At 40.9% G+C, this 18,722-nt stretch overlaps 1 protein-coding gene and 1 non-coding gene across 4 annotated transcripts in view; both read right to left on the bottom strand.

Moving 5' to 3' along the window:
• IL1RAPL1 (interleukin 1 receptor accessory protein like 1) overlaps positions 1-18,722 on the bottom strand; it is an 808,300-nt gene that overhangs the window by 126,904 nt on the left and 662,674 nt on the right. The gene's annotated exons all lie outside the window — the stretch shown is intronic.
• LOC142364367 (U1 spliceosomal RNA) lies at positions 9,623-9,786 on the bottom strand. The gene has a single exon (XR_012766260.1). It is a non-coding gene; the product is annotated as a U1 spliceosomal RNA (small nuclear RNA).

Below are 18,722 nucleotides of genomic sequence, written 5' to 3'. Positions count from 1 at the left end.
CCCATTTTAGCATAAACACACATCGTACTAATAAAATGAGAATTCAGTGTTATTTCAGGGTTTTGTTTTGGCACACATAGAAAAATAAATCAATAGATAATTAGGATTCCAAAATATTTTCTAAAAATATTTAAAGTAAACTTTAAGAGGAAACCTCTAATCTTCATTTTAGAGCTGGAAAGAAAAAAGCATAAATTGGGCAGAAAATTTCTTGCTTACTCAGTATACTGAAATAGAATGTTTAATAGCATATTTCATTTTAATCTTGCAGACTATTAATACTCTTTGCATAAATACCACTTTAAATCCTAGAATTGTATTTGCTTGAACACTCTTCCATATGGTGCTGAGTTCCACAGACTATTTACCTGTTGTATGAAGTGGAACCTCTTATTTCAAATGTGTTGCTTTTAATTTTGGATGGCCTCCTTCATGTACTGAAGGGGGTTAATAGAATTTAATCTGTATCATTCATGATTTTATGTATCACATCAAGTTTTGTTTTTCTTCCCACAGTAAATAGTGTTATTATTCTACATAATCTCATAAAATAAATATTTTTACAGTACTTTCCTGAACTTCTCAACTCTATTTACTTGTGACATTAATTAAAATCAAACATGTTTTGTAATCAAGATTTGCTGTGTTTTGGAAGAGGCCATCCTACTAGTTGCACGATGTTTCTGAGTGGTTTTAGTTCAAGTTGGGTTATTTTGGAAAACTGTGCTAGTAAGAAATTTAAACTAGATCTTCATAACAACAAGTCATTTTTTAGGTGGCAGTTATTTGATGGACTGACTTGTAAGTCTAAATCCCATTGCAAATCACTGAGACTAGGTATTAATGAAACTGCTGTTTCAGCCATTCCTCTCTTTGCAAAGTGAATATAATTTAGCATCTTTTGTCACAGACTAATGAACTCATTTTCACCACTAGCATGTTAATTTCACCTGCCTTCTTAGTGTTAGCCCATCTCTTTGATAGGAAAGAAAATTTAAGATTTTTAGAAAAATGGGAGATAGGGTACTGGACTTCAGATCAGGAGATGGAGGTCCAAATCACAGATGTGAATCGAAGAAGGAAAATGTATTTCAAACTCAATTTCTTCGATTTGCCACTTTCTCTAAAAAGCTTAAAAGGTCCCTGCTTATCTTCCGTGTCTATTCTTTCCAAGATGGGTTGTGGTTGGTCTCTTCTCCTGAATTTTATTTCTCCCTCCCTAACTGTGAAGAAGGATCTGTCCCCTCCTTTTGCTTAAGCTTTCTTTTCTGTTCTTCTTGAAGAGAGGACCTTTGAACTCTCACCTGCATGTTCAGGTCTCTCTGTGCTGTGTCGTACAGGACTACTTACCACTGAGGACCTGCAGGACATCCATGCATATCCAAACAGTCACACATACATGCCGTTTCCTGACTCCATGGCATATCATGGTGTTTACAGTTGCAATCCATGATCTTAAGGGTCTTTTCCAACCTAACTGATTGTTTGATTCTGTGACTCTGTCTCTGCACAAAGGATGCACCTGTGAGGCTGGCACTAGCTTAAGGATCATTGCATCTTGTTTTACAGTTATGTGAGTCATTAACATTTTGGTAGACTTCGCATAACTCCAGGAAATTGTCTGATTCTTACTCTTCACAACTTCTTGTAATTTGTATTCATTGTGTACAACTGCATTAGTCTGTTTTCTTTCCCCAAAAATGTTAAGCTTGAGGATGGAAGTCCCTGATGCGCAAGTTAAGGAAGTTTAGGAAAATGGACTGGGGGATTAATACCACATGTTTGTTCTTCTCCTAGCATTTGTTACAGTCTGTCTTGAAATAAGAGTAAAGGACTAAAAAGATCTTTGATTTTGTCCAGTCCACTGCTGACATCCTTTTGTTTATGATGTAGTTAAATTCCTTCTTGAAGTTTTCTTCAGATGTGCATGTTAGCTAGCTCCCAACAATAAGTTAACTGTATCATAATAGGATAAAACCACACAGCATTCAAGAACCAACAAAAAGAATAGGAATAAAATACTAAGCAGTCCCTCCCTTGACACACATGAGCACAAACACACACAATTTGCATTGAGCATCCTCCTAGGGAAGCTCAGGAAGCGTGGGCTGGATGAGTGGTCAGTGAGGTGGATTGAGAATTGGCTGAATGGCCAAGCTCAGATGGTTGTCATCTGCGGTGCTGAGTCTAGTTGGAGGCTGGTAACTAGTGGTGTCCCCTAGGGGTCAGTACTGGGCCCAGCCTTGTTTAACTTCTTCATCAATGACCTGGATGAAGAGTTAGAATGTACCTTCAGCAAGTTTGCTGATGACACCAAACTGGGAGGAGTGGTAGATACACCAGAAGGCTGTGCTGTCATTCAGCGTGACCTGGACAGGCTGGAAAGTTGGGCAGAGAGGAACCTGATGAGGTTCAACAAGGGCAAATGCAGGGTCCTGCACCTGGGGAGGAACAACCTCATGCACCAGTACAGGCTCAGGGCGGACCTGCTGGAGAGCAGCTCTGTGGAGAGGGACCTGGGTGTCCTGGTGGACGACAGGTTGACCATGAGCCAGCAGTGTGCCCTGGCTGCCAAGAAAGCCAATGGGATCCTGGGATGCATTAGGAGTGTGGCCAGTAGGTCGAGAGAGGTTCTCCTTCCCCTCTACTCTGCCCTAGTGAGGCCTCATCTAGAGTACTGTGTCCAGTTCTGGGCTCCCCAGTTCAAGAAAGACAAAGAGCTACTGGAGAGAGTCCAGCGGAGGGCTACGAGGATGATGAGGGGACTGGAGCATCTCTCCTACGAGGAAAGGCTTAGGGACCTGGGCTTGTTTAGCCTGAAGAAGAGAAGACTGAGAGAGGACCTAAGAAATGCTTATAAATATCTCAAGGGTGGGTTTCAAGAGGAGGGGCCCAGACTCTTTTCAGTGGTGCCCAGCGACAGGACAAGGGGCAATGGGCACAAACTGAAGCACAGGAAGTTCCGTCTGAACATGAGGAAGAACTTCTTCCCTCTGAGGGTGACGGAGCACTGGAACAGGCTGCCCAGGGAGGTTGTGGAGTCTCCTTCTCTGGAGATATTGAAGACCTGCCTGGACTAGGTCCTGTGCAGCCTGCTGTAAGTGACCCTGCTTCGGCAGGAGGGTTGGACTAGATGATCCACAGAGGTCCCTTCCAACCCCTACCATTCTGTGATTCTGTTTCCCCTTACAAGTAAACCCCTCAGGAACTCTCCAGGACTATTTCCTGGATGAATGTTTGTATATATTTTCCCTAGGCAATTTTAAAAATATAATAAAAACAATCATTATTTGGATTTAAGTAACTCACGAAAGCTGTTTAGTGTTTAACATTCTGTCATCGCTAGTTTTATCCTTCAGTTAATTTTATGCCATATGGTTTTATAAGAAAAATATTTGTGTGAAGTCATCTTTTTAAATTTAATTTCATTTTCCTTGCTGAAACTGACCATCCTCCTAAACATGCTGAGAAAATGGAAGGAAAATATCATATATTTAATTTTATAAATCAGAATTATTCATACAATTAAGCTTTGTTGAGCTTAAATAACAAGCTGACTTGACATGCCCCTAATAAATTTGCATAACTGTTATCTCAGGAAACTAACTGGCATAGATACAATCTGCCTGACTGTACATGGAATTAAGCATATGAAGCCTTGCCAGAGGGAAGGAGGTAGAAGGCCCTCCATTCTTTTGCATCGCCCAGGATTTTATTTTTCCAAGGTGGGTGGTTGCCAGGAGACAGTAAATACAACCGAAAAAAAGAATTCATTTGATGTGAAACCCATGAGCAGGGAGAGGGAGCAGAACACCATGCAATGACTAAGCTGAGGGTCAGTTTGAGAAATCCACATTTGTTCAGGTGATTACTCAGCAAGCTGCACACAATAATTTATTTTTGCATCCTTTCCTACCCTGTAGCGCTGGCAGCCTCATGGACTTTGAGGGCAACTTTTCTTGGGTGATTCCTGGAACCCAAGAAACACCTCTATTACTCTCACATGCTGATGGGGGACTCTGGGGGAGAAGAGGTGCCTGACAGTGTCGGTCGGGCACCAAGGTGCTCTCCACAGCGTTGGTTCCACTCCCACCTCCCTGACTCCTCTGCTTCCTATGCTTCCTTCTCTTACCTCCTCCCTCTGCTCTTCCTCCTTCCCTCCTGCTTAAAACCATGGAATTAACATCACATTTGCTTCCAGCTCTGCTTACACAGCCTTCATTTCCCATGCATGTATTTCATCCAGCCTGAAATCTGCTGGCTGCAAAGCCCATCATATCCTTCCTGGTATTTGGGGCTTTTTGTCTGATACAATCAGGTTCTATTCTTGTTTGTTTCCATGCATCATCACTGCATAAATGTAAATAATAACAATATGTGCAAATTATCCATGATTGATTGTTTCTGGAGTGAGATTATCAGTTCTTTGGAATACAGCCCTCCCATAAGAAGTCTGTAATCTTACAGTAATGTTAAAACATTGAAATGATTCAGAAATGTTAAAGCAAGAAGATTTCAGCAAGGGAAGCTGAAATCTGAGACTCTATTGTACCTGGTCTGACATTTTTATGTAAAGATATTTTTCAAAATACATTTTAATAGACAAATTTTGTTACAAAACTTGCAGATACCCTACCCTGGTAATTATATGTACAATTAATTTGGACGTATGCTGAAGAACAGAATCCATGCAATTAATTTCACTGTAAAAACAGGTGTCTGTGGAAAGACATAATTTAAGACCACTTTCAAAAATATCCCACTTTCATTTTTATCTATTAATTTTTGAAGATGATAAGTAGTGAGGAATTCTTGTGTTATTGCTCAGATTTGTGATTTGTCTTTGTTGTCATGTTGTAGACACACAATATTCTAGGAGAGAAGTTCTGAGCTGGGTAAAAGGATATGCCTGTCTAAGCAGCTAAAGTTACAACTAGAGTTGCACCCAGAGTTACCATACTTTATTCAAAGACTCTCAAAAGTTTAGTTAGTAACTTTGATCTAAGTAGGCGTAATAGCCTTTATCTATTCAACACATACACGTAATTTATACAGTTTTGAGGATAGTAGGATCTTCTTGACTTTGTATTTTTTTAATCTCTGAAATATCAGGTTTAAGGACTGCTAAAAGAGAAGATTTTTCTCCAGTTAACAAGAAAAGTTGTATTACACCTATAAGAAATAATGTTTTTCAGAGAAATTGGAAATTCAAAAGTGTAAATATATTTTGCACTGTGTAAACAACATCTACTTAATTTTTAACCTTAATGCATGTCCTCTTTTACTGCACACATTTTACAGAGTTTAAGAGTTGGAAAGAAAGATCAAAGCATAAAATCTAGCCAGTACTTATACAACCCAGGCCCCTGAGCAAAGGGGAAAATGGCGTAACTTCTCATGAAGTCTGGATACAAACTGGCTGAATGTCCCTGGTGGCATACTGAACTGAAAATGACATGATTTCCTGGAAGTGGTAGCTGCCTTGCTGCCACAGGTGTGTGTGCTGTGTAAATCTGGCATACGCTTACCCTGAGTGATGTGGAAATCCACAAAAATAAAGAGATGTCATAGATGTATGACTTACCCTAAGTGACTTTCCTCATGTCAGTGCATATACTATCAGGAGTGCAATGACCAGAAATTGAAATTTCCTGAATTGCAACTCTGTATTACTTCTTTCAAATCCCATTGTTATAAGTGTTTACAGTTTTTATAGTAAGATTTGCCATAGGGAACTACTATCAAGGTAAGTCACACTTCAAACTTAACAATTTTGACAGCATCCTTTCAGTATGTTTCTTTTTTCAAAGGATCAGTGTGAGTGACTGCCACTTCTTATCATGTAAAAGTACTTGCTGATCTTACTACAACCAACTTCTTCATTGCATTACTTACTGAAAATGTGATGCCAAGGTAGAACTGTCAGGAAACCATGTCCTCTACAAATATCTGACTTTAGTAAAATACTAATTCATACTATATCCATACTATATTTGTCTTCTAAAAATGTGTATGTTCCAATGCATACTCCGTAGACAAAACTGTTATTGCTGCTAATCCCAAGGATACAAATTTCAATAGCATTCTTACTCTGTTCAAGTCAGAAATCTATTAGCTGCTGTCCTGCCAGATCTGCTTAGATCCAGGACAATCTGTTCCTATAGTTATTCCTATTTGTAATTAAAGTAGGAGCTGTATCTATATAAGCAGCCAGATACCACAGAATACTTGATGGTCATAGTCTCATTTACTAGGGGTATAACCTAAGGCTTATTTTGCAAAATAGTATTTGCATTTGTGTTATTAAAAAATACATATTATTTCAAAATACGCTTTGAGAAAAAGCCACTTCTGCTTGAGAAGAAATTGAACACAGCCACATGCTGAGTTAACAAAGGGATCAATGTTTTTTCCATTTCCCCTTTACAAATTTCCAAATTTCTTTGTATTTTGGAAAACGTATGTCAAATCAAGAGTGTCTCCAGGTCAAGACTGACAACTTGTTGCAGTTCAGTGTGCAGCTATTGGAAAAACTTGAATAAAAATCATGCTGATGTAAATCTGGGAAGTGATATTGGTATGATTGTTATCAATATGGTGTGAAATAAGGAATACAATGACAATTTGGGGGTTTTGGCATCAGTTGAGTTTAAGGGATTGACTTGTGTGGTGAGTTGATCCCAGGCAGCAGCTAATCACTCACACAACTGTTCACACACTCCTCACCCATGGTGTGATGGAGGAGAGAATAGGAAGACAAAAAGTGAGAGAAAGACAGTTCAATGAGTAAAGGAAAGAGAAAAACACAGAAGGAATGCAAATTGCAAAAGCTGAAGACAGCCACCAGCAATCCTTGGAACTGAATGTACAGTAAGAAAGGGAGTGAGCAACCAATCGGGTAAGGAGCAAAGAAGTCAGTATCGGGACCAGCAACAGAAAGTAACTGCCTGTCAAATCACAGCTAAATAGATACAACAGCTGTAAATTCAGTCTAGCACACTTTGATCAGATCTGTCTTTATCTTGAACCCCTTAAGCCTCATTTAGGGCTCCAAAAAGAACTGTGGTGGGTTTAACCTAACCAATAGACAAACACCCACACAACTGCTCACTCACTCCTCACGCCAGCAGGACAGGGAAGACAACAGGAAGAAAAAACACTGCGAGAAGTTGCAGGTCAAGACAAGACAGTTTAACAAGTGAAGGCAAGACAAAAAAAGCATAAGCAAAGCAAAGGAAATCACTGACTACCTGCTATAAGCAGACTGATGCGCAACCAGTTCTGAGCAAAGGCCTCCTTGGAAGTCAAAATAAAAATCCCTTCTATTTCCTCTACCTCAATTTTTGCTGCTGACCGTAATGTTATATGGCATTGGAAATCCCTTTAACCAGTCTGGATCAGCTGTTCAGGCTGTGTCCCTTCTCAGCTTCCTACTCACCCCCAGCCTGCCTGCTCACTTGGGGGGAAGGGGACAGAGTAGAAAAAAAAGAAAGCATTGACGATGTGGAAGCACAGTTCACTGAGAGCCATTTTTTACCAATTCTGTTTTAGTCGCAAATCCAAAACACAGCACCATATGGGTTGCTATGAAGAAAGTCAACTCCATCCCAGTCAAAGCAAGTACAACTTGCTACAGGTGATACTCAATAAATTATATTGCAAAATCAGGAAAAAAGATTAACAATTAGCGAAAGGGCGCTGTTATACAAATCCATCAGTGCAACAGGGTTTGTAAGCAAAGAGGGCCAAAGCAAGAACTTGCTAGTCTCTGGACAAGTCCCTGAAGGTTCTTGGACTAGCCCTGAAGGCCCTATCACCTACAAAGGAGGAGGTTGTTTGAAGGAAGTACTTCCCCACATGGGAGCTTCTTGGATGACTACAACATTAGTTGACCAGATCTCACTCACATCCTGCTACGTGAATATCTGACTTGATACAGAAGCTAGATTCTGGGCTCTCTTGAATTTGAGAGAATTACACTAATCTGTTTAAGTGGGAAATGCAGAGCTAATGTCACCTAACTTTAAGTGCCATCTTAGAGCTAGCCTATCAAGGACCTCTTTGTAGTCACTGAAGGGTATAATGTATTTCCTTAGGGAATTCAGCCAACTACTTTACAAAGGTGTCAGGATGTGATGAATCATCCACTTTAGGTACTTATTGCTCTCCAGGTATTGATGCAGTTGTCTAAGTGCCAAAATGCAGCATAAGAAAGAGAAATTGTCTGTGAATATCGCTAGCTGAAGAAATATCTTGAAACAAGGATACAGCTCCAAAATATAACATGTAACCAATCTTCCCAATGTAGTCAAAGTTCATAACTGATTAGAGTTGATTTGCTGTTACTGACTTTAATGCTTGTTCTCCAAAGGAGAAATAAAATCCAAATAGTTACAACAACAGCAAAACCCCAAAAATATGATCAATGCAAAACCAGAAGACAGTCAGAATTTTCCAACTGTAAATTTTGGCTGCAATTTTCTGTCACTTGAAAGTGGTTTTGCAACACTAGCAGAATGTCAATCAGATTTTCGTATAAAGTGAATTTACTTCGAACAAGATGAATTGAGAAATTTTACAAAATTAACTGTTATTAAAATCAGGTGAAAAAGAATAATTTTAGACTTATTACCCAAGACACAAAATTTCTAAATATTGAGTTAACATTTCTAAAAATTAGTTAATTCGTTTTGCTCAAGTTGCTGAAAGAAACAGATGACAAAAAGATACTTCAATTGTTCGTATGAGATTTCTTTTCTCCAAACTCTCCAGTGCATTTATAGCTGCTAATTAGTATGCTGCAATACTGTCAGAATAGTCTCCAGTCCCCTTCCTTAATTTGAGACAGTATGGAAATGCTCACAGGAGTATACACTGAGAGGAATCTGGCCCTTGCACCAAGGCCAAATGGATGCGTAAACTTCTGCAGTCAGCCTTTACAACAGGGGAGAGCACCTATCTGTAAGCTGTGAGGCAGTGTCCTCAAGAACCCAGAAGGCATGACCCAAACTAGCCAATCAAACGGGATATTTAACACCATGTGACATCATGCTCGGTATTTAGGTAGGGGACCTGGCCAGCAAAGGATAATTTGCTAATCGGGAACAAGCTAAGCATCAGATGATGAGAAAATTTCACTCTGTATATTCTTTTTATCATTATTATTGCTGTTGCTTCCTTGTCCCTTTGCTGTTCTGTTAAATTGTCTTTATCCCAACCCACAAGTTTTTGTCTTTTTCTTCTGATTCTCCTCCCTGTTGCACCAGGAAGAGAGGAGTGAGAGCGACCATGTGCTGCTTTGTTGCCGGCTGAGGCTAAACCACAGCAGTCCTTTCTGGAGCCTAATGTCAGGCTTGATAGCAATGCCACATAAAAATGCCAGCTCAACTTTACGGCCAGTAATGTTATATCTTAAATTGATATTACACAGTACAGCAAAATGATAATCCTGATCACTTTGCCAGAGGTGATAAACAGCACTATAGGGAGGACATACAGCAAGTGAGAATTCACATAAAACAATCATGTGACCAAACAAAACAGTGTTGTGACCAGCTACTATTTACCTAATCTAATAAATATTGTGTAACAAATTATAACAAAGTAGTTTTAACAGCCTCTGGTCAGATTTGCCATTATTCCACCCCTAGCTATCACAAATTATGCAGTTGGATTTCACACATTTGGGGAAATCGCAGGGGTCAGCAAACCCGGAGTGCACAGGCTGAGCGTCACCCTAGGAAAACCACCTGTCTAATAACGGTGTCTCCCCTGCCAGGAGAGTAAGGATGAAGGACTGTCATGGTTTAGCCTCAGCCGGCAACAAAGAACTACACGGTTGCTCTCTCACTCCTCCCCTCCTGGTACAATGGAGAGGAGAAGCAGAAGAAAAAGGCAAAAAGTTGTGGGTTGGGATAAAGACAGTTTAACAGAACAGCAAAGGGACAAGAAGATAACAGCAATAATACTGATAAAAAGAATACACAGAGTGCAATTTTCTCATCGTCTCATGCCCAGCTTGCTCCCAAGCAGAAAACTAGCCTTACGTGGCCAGCTCCCCTACTTAAATACCGAGCGTCATGTCACATGATATCAAGTATCCTGCTTGGTTGGCTAGTTTGGGTCTGCCCTCTCAGCTTCTTGTGAAAACTAATCCTACTGCAGCCAAACCCAGGACAGACAAGAACCATACAGGAACCATACAAGAACCATACAAGAACCCTTCTAGCCTGTCCTGCTCTTCCTTTTAGTCTGTATCTTGCTAACCTGACCAGGGAGTGCCAATAGAAATTGCAGGTATGAGTAGGGTTTCTTCTACAAGTTCAGGTTTTTATATCAACAATAGTAAAACACATCTTGATAATTAACCTGGAATGTTTTTCTGGTAATTTCTTGTTTTTGAAGAAAATGAATAATTCACCTCTGCAATTATAGCTAATAAAATAGCATTGAAGAGAGGTTAACAACATTTTTACAAATTAGAGCTGAAAATTTTTCAGATAGTGACAACACAGGGATGATTTGCTGCTTGTAAAACATAGAAATAAATCACAACATAGATCTAAGAGATTTTTTTCCGAAGTAAGGGATTGTCCATGGTATTACATTTTCATTTAAAACCTTGTAAGTTTTACTTTTATTTTCATTTTTTGGCATTATTTTTTTGGGAAAAATATTCAGTAAAAGGTACAATGATGAAATGAACAAGTTATGATTTCCTTAATATGTACTGCTCTAAATACTTAACTCTGGAAAAATAGTCTGTAGTCACTGAAGTAAGAGATAATGAAGAAAATAGACAAAATATAATCTCTACAGTTTCTGTAATATTATCCACAGTTGTTCCAGTAGTGTTACATGGTCTGTGAGAACCTGCAAAAGTTGCAGTGTAAATGGTCTAGTAAATCTCAAACCTTTCATTTCACAGACTATCAGTTGTCAGATGTGTGGACTGAAATATAAGCTTTACAAGGCAATAATTCCATTGCAGTGTGTTTCTGGAAATGTGACATAATCACCTGTCTCCTTTTCTTGCTTTGGGTAACTTGTGTAACAACCGAAAGCCTTTTCCATGATGCAGCCTTTATGAAAACAATTTTCCATAAAGTTGTTAGTATTACATCTAGAATTAATGTTCTCTTCCATGCAAGAACGCAAGTGATGTTTTTATAATTAGCGTAGAATATAACAAAACACTTAAAAATGATGTGACTGTGAAACTACAGAATGCTCATCGTACTCCCAGAGCAACCAGGAGTTTAGAAATTACTAAACTGAAAATCAGTCCTGTCCATCTTCAAATTCAGGGCTTGCTGCTTCTGCTGTCTTTGAAGATACCACTGCCAAGGGTCAATATATTTCCGTGCAATGTCGGCACTTGTCTAAGAATAGTCTATATACTGCAACTCTTAAAACAGGCATCCATCCCATCATCCCATTTTCATTATGTTTGTAGAAAAAATAAGTCTACGGCTAAACTAAGATCATCTTTAAATGGGTGGGCTCTCTCCTCAACTCTTGAGATTTAATGGACAAGATTTGATTTAGACTCCTAAAAAGAGCAGCAATGAGTATTTCAGTGACTATTTGTTCTCTTCCAGTGAAAGACACAGCTCAACCACAGTCACTGTAGACAAAAAATATGAAGTGGATGTCACATGAATAAGCATATTTATTCCTACTCAGCCAGAATTAAATCAACAAGATTCTATGGGAAATTAACAGTCCACTACCAGTTAACCAAAGAGTGGTATCCTCTGCATAGAATTCCTGAATCATCCCATAGAGAGCATACATATCTGAAAAAGGGATTAATTTTTAAGGGAATGCTACAGGATTATAGAAATTTTTTAAACTATGTTTGAAAAACTTTTGGATACCTGTTGGGCGTCTACATGGAATAACACAGCTCCTTCCTGGATACAAAGTGATTTTGGATCCAATTGTTTCAGCAGAATTAACAAACATCACCTTGGCTTACACCCTATTAGTAATTAAGATATCAATATACTTGATAAAGTGCTGTCCACAAGACACACGCAGGACATCCTGGTGGGTGCAGAGCCCCACACTATGTTCTCTTAATCTCTCTCATTAAAGCAAAACAAGACAAAGGAAACTAATTGATGCAGATGTCACAAGATCATTACACTGGTTTTATGTATTTTCTAGGTATTAAAAGAGAGAACTAGTGGAAAAATTGCAGCCATTTTTAAAATGATTAGAAAGGAGAACCCTGGGAACAACCAACCTGTCAGCCTCACCTCTGTGACTGGGAAGATCATGGAACAGATCCTCCTAGAAGCTATGCTAAGGCACATGGAGGACAGGGAGGTGATTTGAGACAGCCAGCATGGCTTCACAAAGTCCAAGTCCTGCCTGAACAACCTAATGGCCTTTTATGCTGGAGTGACCAACTCACTGGACAACGCAAGAGCTACGGATGTCATCTATCTGGACTTCTGTAAGGCCTTTGACATGGTCTCTCACAACAAGGTCCCTCCCCTTCTTTCTAAGTTGAAGAGATATGGATGGACAGTTTGATGGAAGAAAAATTGGTTGGATGGTGGCATCCAGAGGGTAGTGGTCAACGGTTCAATGTCCAGATGGAGATCGGTGACAATTGTTGTCCCTCAGGGGACGGTATTGGGACCAGCACTGTTTAATATCTTCATCAATGACATAGCGGGATTGAGTGCACCCTCAGCAAGATTGCTAAATGGTGCGATTGGTACGCCTGAGGGATGGGATGCCATGCAGAGGGACCTGAATAAGCTTGAGAAGTGGGCCTGTGTGAACCTCATGAGGTTCAACAAAGCCAAGTGCGAGGTTCTGCATCTGGGTCGGGGCAACCCCCACTATCAACACAGGCTGGGTGATGAAGGGATTGAGAGCAGCCCTGCCGAGAAGGACCTGGGGGTATTGGTGGATGAAAAGATGGACATGAGTCACCAATGTGCGCTCACAGCCCAGAAGGTCAACCGTATGCTGGGCCGCATCAAGGGAAGTGTGGTCAGCAGGGTGAGGGAGGTGATTGTGCCCCTCTGCTCCACTCTGGTGAGACCCCACCTGGAGTCCTGCATCCAACTCTGGAATCCCCAGCACAAGAAGGACACGGAGCTGTTGGAGGGGGTCCAGAGGAGGCCACAAAAATGATCCGAGGGCTGGAGCACCTCTCCTGTGAGGAAAGGCTGAGAGAGTTGGGGCAGTTCAGCCTGGAGAAGAGAAGGCTGCGGGGAGACCTTGGAGCAGCCTTCCAGTACCTTCAGGGGGCCTACAGAAAAGATGGGAACAATCTTTTCAGCAGGGTTTCTTGTGATAGGATGAGGAGTAATGGCTTTAAACTGAAAGAAGGCAGATTTAGACTAGATATAAGGAAGAAATTCTTTACAATGTGGGTGGTGAAACACTGGCACAGGCTGCCCAGAGAGATGGTAAGTGCCGCATTCAAGGTCAGGTTGGACTGGGCTCTGTGCAACGTGGTCTAGTTGAAGATGCCCCTGCTCATTGCAGGGGGGTTGGGCTAGATGACCTTTAAACGTCCCTTGTAACTGAAACTATTCTAGGATTCTATGATTAAGATACTGCTTTTGATAAAACTAGTAAAGAGTTTGATAAACTACTGTTTTTATCTAGAAGACCTTTTTTATTTCAATAAAAGCATTAGATATCTTCCAAAATGAAGTGGTTATTCTTATCTTTAAACTCAAAAAAATTCCCAAAACTGCAGGAACAAATTTCTTAGTAAGATTCATCTTAAATTTATACATGATGTAAATACCACTGAGACAATAATTTTACAAAACTGAAAATTTCATTCACATCTCGCATCCACCTCTGAGTTTATCGTTTCAGACTCCTGCAGCTTTTGCAGATCCTGTCATGCCAGATTCCCAAGACTCAGAAGCTGAAGTATTTCTGGGAACATGATTTTAAACTTTCATTCCTTACAAACAGGATTTCCAAACCTCAACATGTTTCTGAATGTATCAAAATGTAGAGAACTTTGTAAAGCAAAGGGAGTCAGAGCTGTAAGCAGAAATATTGGCACCATTCTGGCTGACAGGACAGGGAACCACTTATGAGCTAAGAAAAGTAAAATAGTACATTTTGAAACCAAATTCAGGATTCCACAGCAAGGAATGGGTCATGGAGTCCTGCATCTGAAAAATGTCAGTGGCATGGGCTCCTGCAAGAGCTCCAGGTAATCTCCGCATTATGAAACATGGAGAAAGAAGAAAGGGCCCAGGGACCGAGTAGAGTGTCTAGGAGAAAGCCATGTCTGGGACATGCAGACAGCCACCAGTCTTTGCCACTATCCACTTACCAAGTAGGGCAGTTCTGCTGAGGGAAAAAGTCTGGGGTTAATGTTATCTAACATTAGCTGGTCACACTGTGGACATTTACACCTGAGCTAATAATCCTGTTTTCTCTCCACAGTGGATTGAAATGATCATGTTTAGGCTATCAGTCATCTGACTTCTGTTAGTCATCAATATTAGGATGAAACATGTATTTCTTCTGTTGACTGTACAGAGTTTCTACAAGCCAAAATTCTGCTTTGCAGTGGTCCGTATTTGGCCAGATTTATGGTATCCTTTACTTCTAAGGTCACTTTCTGTTCGGTGCAGTTACAGGAAACAAACGGATGCAAAGTTCAAAAACTGCCATGAACAAAGTTATTTCCTTATAGAAGACGATCAAAGAAGAGCATTTGTAGAGTGACTCTGGCGGGTCTCAAATTCAACAGAAATATAGAGAGTTAGGAAATACAGTAATTTTCTCACATTTTGAGCTCTGAACAACATACTGAACATGTTGAAATTCTTGTTCAGCTACAAGCTATTATTTTACAAATTATATTGTTTCTAGAGTCATTTTGAAAACTTTAGAATTAATCACTAATATTTATATGCTTTTAAACATTTACTTTTCTTATAAACTTTTCATTATATATGTATTTTAACATGCATTTATAAAAATAGTTTTTATCACATGATTTTTTGGGTTTCACATATGTGTCAGTGGTATTTACTGGTTTGTCAAATACACTGATTGATATAAAATCTCAATATTTACCAACAATTAAGTATGTTCATACAGTTTGTGATAAAGTGATACTACATAGCTCATACACAGAAGTCCTAGATTAGGATACAGAAGTATATTAAGAAGATAACTTAGACAAATAAAGATTAGTTGAAGCATTTCTGAGAAAGGTCATTTCAGCTGTTAAAAGTGAGACTCCACTTTGAAAGTTGATCAAAAGGATGTTAATGCCTTTGTTCTACAAATTACATACCTGTGGAATATTGTTATGGGTTTGCTTGGCAAGGTTTTGGTAACAGGGGGTGCTATAGGAGGTGGCTTCTGTGAGAAGCTGTGAGAAACTTCCCCCATGTCTGATACAGCCAGTGCCAGCCGGCTCTAAGACAGACCCGCCACTGGCCAAGGCCAAGCCAATCAGTGACAGTGGTAGCGCCTCTGTGATAATATATTTAAGAAAGGGAAGGAAAAAACTCATTGGGGAAATGGCAGTGTAGAGAGATGAGTGAGACTATATGAGAGAAACAGCTCTGCAGACACCAAGGTCAGTGAAGAAGGAGGGGGGAGGAGCTGCTTGAAATGTCAGAGCACAGAGTCTTCCCTTGCAGCTCGTGAAGAAGACCATGGTGAGGCAGGCTGTCCCCCTACAGCCCATGGATGTCCGTGGTGGAGCAGATATCTACCTGCAGCCTGTGCAAGGGACCACACGCTGGAGCAGGTGGATGCCTGAAGGAAGCTGTGACCCCATGGGGAGCCCGCGCTGGAGCAGGCTCCTGCCAGGACCTGCGGACCTGTGGAGAGAGAAGCCCACACCGGAGCAGGATTGCTGGCAGGGCTTGCGACCCCGTGGGGGACTGTTTTGGTTTCGGCTGCCGCCGGCAACAAAAGCGCCACGCGGCCGCCCCTCCCCCCGCCGGCGTGCGGAGGAGAATGGAAAGAAAGAGGCAGAAACTGGTGGGTCGGGATAAGGGCAGTTTAACAGAACAGCAAACAGAGGGAAAACAGGAACAACAACGATACAAATAAGGAGAAAACACAACCACGAACCGTACAACAGCCGCTCTCCCGAAACCGGACCGGCGCTGCGCCCGCCCCAAGCCGCGAGTACCTTCCCGCCGCACCGCCCCCCCCCCCCCCCCCCCGGAACCCAGCGTGACGTCACATGGTATGGAATACCGGGCTCTGTTTGGCCAGGTGGGGTCAGCCCCCACCCCCCGGCTGTGCCCCTTCCTGGATTCCGGTGAAAATTAACCCTGTCCTGGCCAAACCCAGGACAGGGACCCAAGCTGGAGCAGCCTGTTCCTGAAGGACTGCACCCTGTGGGAAGGGACCCACACTGGGGCAGTTTGTGAAGAGCTGCAGCCCGTGGGAAGGACTCACATTGGAGAAGTTTGTGGAGAACTGTCTCCCATGAGAAGGACCTCACATTGGAGCAGGGGCAGAGTGTGAGGAGTCCTCCCCCTGAGGAGGAAGGAGCGGCAGAGACAGCGTGTGATGAACTGGCTGTAAACCTCATTCCCCGTCCCCCTGCACCGCTCGGGGGGAGGAGGGAGACACACGGGACTGAAGCTGAGCCCGGGAAGAAGGGAGGGGTGGGGGGAAGGTGTTTTAAGATCCGAATTTATTTTCTCATAATCCTACTCTGATTTGATTGATGATGGATTAAACTCCCTTTTCTCCCCAAGTTCAGTCTCTTTTGTCCATGACAGTAATTGGTGAGTGATCTCTCCCTGTCCTTATCTCGACCCTCGAGCCTTTCTTCACATTTCCTCTCCCCTTTCCAGCTGAGGAGGTGAGTGACAGAGCGGTTTTGGTGGGCACCTGGCAGTTATCCAGGCCAAATCTAAACAACTTTGTATATTAACCCTTCTTTACTTCATGTGACTCCTAGGGTCTTAAGTGCTTAGAAAACATTGAGTTTCTTGGGTAAGCGGTAAGACAGCAGTGTAAAGCATTTTTCCTAACCAGAATAATGTGACAAATGAGCTACTCTTGAGAGTATTTTAGCAGTTTCAGTGAACTGCAACAGGACATGAAGAGACACCCCATTGTCCAACCTGTATATCTCAGGAATAGGCATCAGCATGATTTATTACAAGGGCTTGAACTGAGCCTGCAGCAAAGGAGCATCAGTTTCTGATCACTAGGGAGGGCTGGTCTGGGATGACTAACAGCTCCGCTGAAGTCGATCACTCTTACACAAAGCATCTGTCAGGACTCTGCTGCGAGACATTTACAAATCGTGTATCATGACAAGTACAGAATGTTCTGTGTTTCCACTTCTGTTTTTTGCCTGGTTGAAGTTATCAGTAAGATGATTTGTATTCTGTAGTCTTGTTTTTCACCATATTACACCCTGTTTTGCTTTAAGTACAGTTCAAAATATCTCACCATGGCTTAAACAAATTCAGTCCAGTTCTTCCCTGATTTTGCTTATGTAAAGATACTATAGGAGGGACCACTGGGAACAGACACACTGCACTTGTTTAATGGTGCATGTACAAAAGTTTTTTCCTCTGCCATCTCTGCTCCATAAACTGATTGCAGCTTATCTCCTGAAGCCATACTCTGCCAAGGAGCTGACTTCATAGGCCATAGTTAGGGGGAAAACATGCTATATAGTACCAGTTACTTAGCTTCTTGCTAAAAAATATCACCATGTTTAATCGACACTTGCCAAATCCTCTGTGTTCCTTCATGCTTTTATCTCGTCCTCCTTTTCTTTTAGCAACTTCTGAATATCATAAAATATAATTACACATAATGAGATACAAAGTATAGCACTATTACTTTACTATGATTGTCAAAATTGCATTTAGAAAAATGTATGAGTTGCACTTCCATTGCTGCCCAGTGAATTTGGCACTAAATATTGCTAGTTATGCTTTAATGGAAAATCACGAGATTAGGTATCAACATATAAGAGCTTGTACAACCCCCAAGTGTTTTTAAATGAAAGATGGTGATCAGGCCAGAGATTTTCAGGCCTAAAGTTAAAAAAAAAATCATAATTAATCTGTTTAAACCATGCTGTATTTGTAGTAATTTACCCATAAATTTTTTTCTGTTTATTTGAATGAAAAGCAGCAGGAAGTGGATTTGCAGGCCACTTCCATTATCAATCAAAATGTGGTACCTATTTTATAATGTAATGTACCTTATATTTGGTATACTAAATGAGAGATAAATGCCTATAATAATGTAGAATAATTCTTGATGAATATCATACTCTTGACGCAAGAAATCAGAATGCTTTAAAAAATATTAAAGCAACAAAAACAGATTACATTATCTAAAAGCATATCTTAACCCCAGAATGAGTATGAAAAGGACTCTTAATTTCTACTACTCTTCTACTGGGAGGTAAAGACCCAGAAAACTGTGTACAAAAGAGTTTTATATTATTGATGGATTCATTAATAGGTGTACACAAGTCTGAACCTGGCTGAATCAGAGAATACAGACCACTGCTCATTCAGGATGGATGACAGCACCTTTACTCATTCTGACTTTGTAAAGGATGGGGAAAAGTGGCAATTTTCGGTTCTTATGCAACACTTTATCAAACATGAAATGTGTTCCCTGGCGGGAAGTGTCTTTTCAGTTTAGCCTCAAAATGTCAAAATCTCTCTGTTTCCCAAGCTTCCTGATCACCCCTTTTTCCAGTGAAGTCTGTT

Source organism: Opisthocomus hoazin, chromosome 1 (genome assembly GCF_030867145.1).
Source record: "Opisthocomus hoazin isolate bOpiHoa1 chromosome 1, bOpiHoa1.hap1, whole genome shotgun sequence".
Classification (NCBI taxonomy): domain Eukaryota; kingdom Metazoa; phylum Chordata; class Aves; order Opisthocomiformes; family Opisthocomidae; genus Opisthocomus; species Opisthocomus hoazin.
The sequence above is the reverse complement of the archived record's forward strand: the minus strand, read 5'-3'. Positions and strand labels throughout refer to the sequence as shown.